Source organism: Mirounga angustirostris, unplaced genomic scaffold, assembly GCF_029215605.1.
Source record: "Mirounga angustirostris isolate CCGP_5_RB_7025 unplaced genomic scaffold, mMirAng1.0.hap1 SCAF_8, whole genome shotgun sequence".
Classification (NCBI taxonomy): Eukaryota; Metazoa; Chordata; class Mammalia; order Carnivora; family Phocidae; genus Mirounga; species Mirounga angustirostris.
Genome location: NW_026991716.1, coordinates 85,217,880 through 85,223,879, shown reverse-complemented (window position 1 = coordinate 85,223,879; position 6,000 = coordinate 85,217,880). Strand labels below are relative to the sequence as shown.

The window sequence follows — 6,000 nt, the reverse complement described above, 5'->3', positions numbered from 1 at the left end:
GTATAATGCAAACTTTAAAAAGTTTATATTGTATCTACTGAAAATAAATAAAAGTAACTGAGTAAGGGAGACGTGAGACCATCTCGTTCCTGAGAGATCATGGTCACGGGTTCCACATGTGAGGGAAATGAGCTTGCAGGACGGATTTGTATGTGGGGCAGAAGAGATTGCAAACTTGGTGAATTATGCCTCTAGAGCACCTATAATTTATTTTCCATTTCAGCTCTGAAGACCTTACCACCCATAATCCCTATGCATTACCTGACCCACCAACTCTGGACTGCAAGAGCCCTAGCAGGACTACACTACAGATGGCAGGCTGGTGCGAGGAACGGATTACTCCCGCAGTGGATTTCAACCCCTGCCTGCTGGGTAGTAACTGGGCGATTTATAGGGCACGACTCGGGCTGGGAAGTCTGTAGGAATCTCCTCCCCTCGGCCTAGGAGGGGGCGGTTCAGACGCCCCGTAAGGTTCCAGCGGGAACGGCGCCCCGCCTCCCCTCTGGCTCGGCCCCGCCCCTCCTCGCGGTCTTTGCGTCTTCCTTCCGGGTCGCGCTGGGCCGGCCTCGCCGTCGCCGTGCGGGAGCGCGGGACTCTGGGAGCCGCGCCCGCGCCCGCGTCTCCCGGTGCCGCCTGGGTCGCTGGTGAACCCCACGGCGTGCACCTCTCCCGGACCCTGCAGGGTACGGCCCTTCCTATACTTTTTCCTCCTGCGGGTCTCCGTCTTCCTCCTTCAGCGCTGGGGCGGGGCCGGGCCAGGGCTGAGCGCCGTGCTTCGGGGAACGCGGGCGCGGGGCAGAGGTCCCCCACCGGTCGCCCCCCCTCGAAGCCTGCGCCGCGCTTGCGGAGCTTGCTGGGCACCTGTAAGCGGCTTACGTGCCTTGGGCGCTGCTTCTCTGCCCCACTCTGTCTGCACGGCGTGGGGCGTCGTCCCGGCATCCACCCTGCCCAGGGTTGTTTACACCGCGGTATCAGCGGGCGGTGCTGACCCTGAGGTCCCGCGTCGGCCACCTGCCCGCCTGTGCACTTGTTGCTCCTCTGCGTGTTGCCTCGGTTTCCCTCTGGCATGGATGGTTTTTGACTAACCAGGCCCATGTCTTCAGGACTGCCACGAGATACCGGCAGCAACCTTGTTTCTATGTTTAGGGGTGTCCTTAGAGTGTAGTGTTGATGGTGACCAGCCACTTGGCCTCCTTGTCAACATGCTTACAGTGGTTTTGGATTGCCTTGATGGTTCCCAAATGCTTATTGCCACATAGCCTCGGGATGCAGTCACTAATTGAAATATACGAATAAATAGAAAGTCAAGGTGATATAAACCTGTGGTCCGGTAGTAGCACTGACGAGATCCCGTGTTTGGCGTTGTGCCCTGGAGGATTCAACACCAGGTGTGGTGATCTTGTTCCAATTTGTTTGAGGACACAAGCTGCCGTTACTGCTTCCTGGCGTGTAGTCCTTGGTTTCAGGCACATTTTATCCTTAAACGGCTCACTTAATGCCTCTGTAGTTCTGTACTACATATTATACCTGTTGGTTAAGTGAAGGGAGATTTTTCTTAATACATCAACCATCCTACAGTTCTTCATTTGGGGGAAAGAGACAGCGTTCTTGTCTTCTAGTGGCAGTGTGGATCACCCTATGGTAGGCTCTCTCTAATTGCTCATTGAATTGAATTCTTCTTTTCATACCTCTTTTTTGAGTATCAACTTTTTAAACTGTCTCAAATTTTGGCTTTTTCTGAACCCTGCAATTTCCCGCGCTTCTCTTCTGTTACTGACTTGGAAATCAGAGAGGTCATCTCAATGTAAAATGGTTAATTTCTTCTTTATAATGCTGTGATCAAGTAATGCAGTTGTACTGTGTGCATGACATCTTAAAATGTTAACTGCTGTCTTTTACTTTCAGATATGGTCAGTTAGCAAAAACTACCCCTTTGTTCTTTGCTGTCTTAGTCTCTGCCTCATCATCATAATTTTCCTGTGATCAACATTCTGTCTTAACTTCATGGAGCTAACTTTGGTGTCCTCTTACACTTTTTGCCTCATGAACTGTAAATATATATATATCCACCTGTTTTCTTCTAGTACTTTTAATGATCTTAGGCTTCATCCAAAAGTCTTTAACCTACCTCATGTATATTTTAGTGTGGGGAAGGAAGTAAGGCACTTACCCCCATTCAAAATTATCAGCCATTGATCCCATCATCATTTGTTGGATTCTGTTTTTCCCTACTGATAACAAATACTCTATTTATCCAAGGTCCTAATTCTTGCGTATTCTAAAGACATTTTCTGAACTGCTGTTCAGTGATTTCTGGCTTCTTGTGCTGATACCATGCTGCTTTTCTTACTCTAGCTTTATAATGTGTTTAATGTCTAGTGATTCAAACAGTGTCTGGCATATCATAGACCACTAAATATTTTTGTAATGAGGACACTTAATGGGGTTAAATAGACTTCCTTCCCTCCCTTCTATTTTTTTTATTTATTTTAAAAGATTTTATTTATTTATTTGGAGAGAGTATGAGCAGCAGGGAGGGGCAGAGGGAGAGGGAGAGAGAAGATTCAAGCAGACTCTGCATTGAGCGCAGAGCCCAACCTGCAGAGCAGGGCTCCATCCCAAGACCTTGAGATCGTGACCTGAGCCGAAATCAAGAGTTGGATGCTCAACCGACTAAGCCACCTTACCAACCCCTCCCCTGCCCCTCTAAAATTTCTTGTCTGTGCTTGAAATTATTATTTTTTTTAGTTAACCTATTTCATGGTATGTTGAATCATTAACCATTGCTAAATAAATCCCTTCTCTTGGTACCTCAGAACTTGCCACGTAGAGTTGCTCCTCAGAGTTGTACATAGAAAAGCAGCTGTTCAAAATCTGCATGTCTTTTAACTTTGGATTGTGTTATTAGTAAGTGTAGTGTGTCTCTTCTCAGCTATGACTCAGGACTTTCTGTACCTGGTTTCAGCAGCTCTGAGGGATAAGTGCCCATAGAAATGACACCCAGGACAGCCCCTTGTCCATTTGTACTTTACCATCCCAACTGGACGTCTTAAATGTAATGAATTTTCAAGTGCTGCCGTAACAGATGCTTAGAAACTTTATTAGATTATAAAATGAATATATACATTCTTCAAAAAAAAAAAAAAGTCAAGTAATACAGAAGTAGCCAAAGGAGAAAGTGAAAGTGTTGTGTGCCCACCTACTCAATAACCACATTTCCCAGAGATCATCATTAATCATTTGTTCTCCTTCCAGATACAAAAAATACATGTGTATAAGTCTACATTTGTTTCATAAATGGCAGTGTACTATATATAATTTTCTGTAAATTCCATTTAGTAATAATTGATGAACATCTTTCTATGTCAGTGCATATAACATTATCTTTTGAAAGACTCTGGTATTTCAGTGTAGGAATAACCAAAAATTTATTTAACTGATTCCCTGTTGATATTTAAGCTATTTCAAATTTATTTCTGTTACAGAATAGAAATTTATTTCTATTATTCATTTTGTATGTATATATTAGCACATTTGTTTATTTCCTTGGTGTAAATGCTTAGACAAGCAATTGCTGGGTCGAAGGTTATATACATTTTAAGTTATGATAGATTGTGCCATATTGCTCTTCAAAAGGTGTTGGAAGAGTAAATCTATACACTTTATAAGAATGCTGCTGCTGCCATATCATTGCCATGGATTGTTACAGGTCTTGAGATTTTACCCTACTTGCAGCCAACAGTTTCATGGTTACTGGCAAAAGACATGAGACTCCAGGGCCAGAGACAAAGCACAGCAACAGCAGTAGCCAGAGTATCATCATTTTCTTGTGCTGCTTCCTTGAACCCGTTTCTGCTGGGTGATGTGATAATGAAGAGATGACTCTAGCACACACAGATTACATTACAGGACAGGAACCCTGAGTTTAGGGAACCTGAATCTTCCGTAATGGGCTGCAAGTAAACTTGCTTAACCTTTGTCCTAGAGAGAGGCAATGTATTTATTATACTGGATAATAGACAAACGTGTCCTCTTCTCCAAAATGAAACCTCTCTTTATCTACTATGGATGTTTGCTATAAAGATAGTCTGGAACAAAGGCCATCAGTGCTCCGGCTTATAAGACATGCAGAAACATGAGAGACCTGTGAAGAATTGTATCCAGGGGATACAATCATTTTTAACATTTTAGTAGTTTTATGGATGAAAAATGGTATGTCTTTACTGTTTTAATTTTGCATTTCTTTGTTTATCGATGGAGTTAAATATCTGTAAATTATTGGTCATTTGCATTCTTTTGTAACTTACATGTTCATCATCTACTTAGTTTTCTGTTGAAGTGTTTCTCTTTTTCTTATTGGTTTGTAATAGCTCTTTACATGTTGTGGCTACTAGTGACTTGGTACACCGTTTGATAGTATTTTTTTTTTTCATAGTCTATTCTTCTAATGCTTTTTCTGGGAACTTTTGCTTTACAGAAATTTTGTTCTATTATTCTCTTCCTTTATGACCTCTAAGTTTCCACCCCAAGATTATTAAAATACTTTGTACAAATTCCCCTAATTGGATATTTTATATCATAAATTTAGATTTAAAAATGGTTGCTATGATAATATTACAAATTTATTTTTCTAAATATCTGGACATTTTTCTAAAACATTTTTTTTTGATAAGCCATCCTTTCCCTGTTATTTTTACTACATTTATTATACAATATTATTTTTTCCCTCAAAATGGAGCAAAATATGTTGGTTTCCTTCTGTGACTATCAATTTGGTTGAATTCATCCTATGTGTAATTGTTTGGATTTTTGTCTTACAAAATATAAAATATCCTTTTTGCCTTGTTTAATGATTTTTGCCTTGGAGTCAACACTGTCTGATATTACTATTGCCATCTCTGTCAGTTTTGTGTGTACCAGATCTTTATTGCTCATATGTTTAAATTTAGTCATTCCACATCATTTTGCTTTACTTGCCTCTTTTAAACATCAAACATCATATAGCTGGACTTTTATTTCTCTCTCTAGTTTTCCCTCCTCCTAATTCAAAATTTTATTTTTTTGCATTTTTAAACTTCTTTTAGAAAGATAATTATAGAGGGGCGCCTGGATGGCTCAGTTGGTTAAGCGTTTGACTCTTGATTTCAGGATTTTGGCTCATGTCCTGATCTCAGGGTCATGACATCAAGCCCCGCATTGGGCTCTGTGCTGAGTGTGGAGCCAGTTTAAGATTCTCTCTCTCCTTCTCCCTCAGCCCGTCTCCTCCCTCTGGGAAAAAAAAAAAAGATAATTATAGATTCATATGCAATTATAAGAAATAATATAGAGAAATCCTATGTATGCTTCACCTAGTTTCCTCCTGTGGTAACATCTTGCATAACTATAGGACAGTATTACACCCAGGAAATTGACATTGGTACAATTTATAGACCTTATCCAGATTTCATGACTTTTACATGCACTTGTGTGTGTTTGCATTTAATTCTCTGCAATATTATGTATATCTTGTGACCACCACCACAGTCAAAATACAGAACAGTTCCATTACAAAGATCCCTTGTGCAAAAGACTTTATCTTTTAATAGGATAATTTAATCTATTCATATTTACCTTTTTTTCTCTCCCTTACAAGTTCCGAAATTCTAAAATCATCTATAACTGTTCCCTTATACCTCCATTCAATAACGTGAGGCTGTAACTCCTTGCCTTCCCTACATGCTTTTATTGATTTGATTTTTTTTTTTTTTTTTACATTACTTGTGTTTTTTTCCCCCTAACCATCCTTTTCATCTTCACCAGTACTGTATCTGTAAAGATTTAAATTTGACTGTAAGGTCACTAGTAACTTGAATATTACATCTTTCCCTTTTGAAAATACTTTCTTTGGTTTTTGAATGGAATATTTTCTTGAAGATTTTTTTAAGAAGAGTTACAGGAAGTATATTTGCATGTCCAGAAACATTTTTCATTGTGTTTTTTGTTTTTCTATGTGAATAAGAG

The 6,000-nt window shown here is 40.5% G+C and overlaps 1 protein-coding gene across 1 annotated transcript in view; it reads left to right on the top strand.

Annotated features, from left to right (window-relative positions):
• The first annotated feature begins 528 nt into the window (after window positions 1-528).
• Window positions 529-6,000, top strand: part of FBXL4 (F-box and leucine rich repeat protein 4) — a 79,826-nt gene continuing 74,354 nt past the window's right edge. The window contains exon 1 of the mRNA XM_064597896.1: window positions 529-683. The gene's annotated coding sequence lies outside the window, so the exon portion shown is untranslated. The remainder of the gene's footprint in view (window positions 684-6,000) is intronic.